We start from the raw sequence: 452 nt of genomic DNA on the forward strand, positions 1-452 counted from the left end.
TTAATAATAATAATTGAACATTACTTATATGATAATAACGTAAACGTGAACGTGAAAATGTAAAACGTGAAAAACGTGAAACGCGAACGTAAAAAAAAAACGTGTAAAAACGTGAAAAAACGTGAAACGCGAACGTGAAAAACGTGAAAAACGTGAAACGCAAACGTAAAAAAACGTGCAAAAACGTAAAAAAACGTGAAAAAAACGTGAAACGCGAACGTGAAAAACGTGAAAACAAGAACTGCCAACATAAAAAACTTGCAAAACGTGAAAAAAAACGTGAAAACAAGAACTGTCGACATAAAAAACTTGCAAAACGTGAAAAAAAACGTGAAAACAAGAACTGTCGACAAAACGAGAACGACTACAGAGATGGAATGTTATTTATTCCCCATAATCTCTTTTTCAAAGGAATCTAAGATCGGAAGAGCACACGTCTGAACTCCAGTCAC

This window comes from Wasmannia auropunctata, unplaced genomic scaffold (genome assembly GCF_000956235.1).
Source record: "Wasmannia auropunctata unplaced genomic scaffold, wasmannia.A_1.0 LD336078.1, whole genome shotgun sequence".
NCBI lineage: Eukaryota > Metazoa > Arthropoda > Insecta > Hymenoptera > Formicidae > Wasmannia > Wasmannia auropunctata.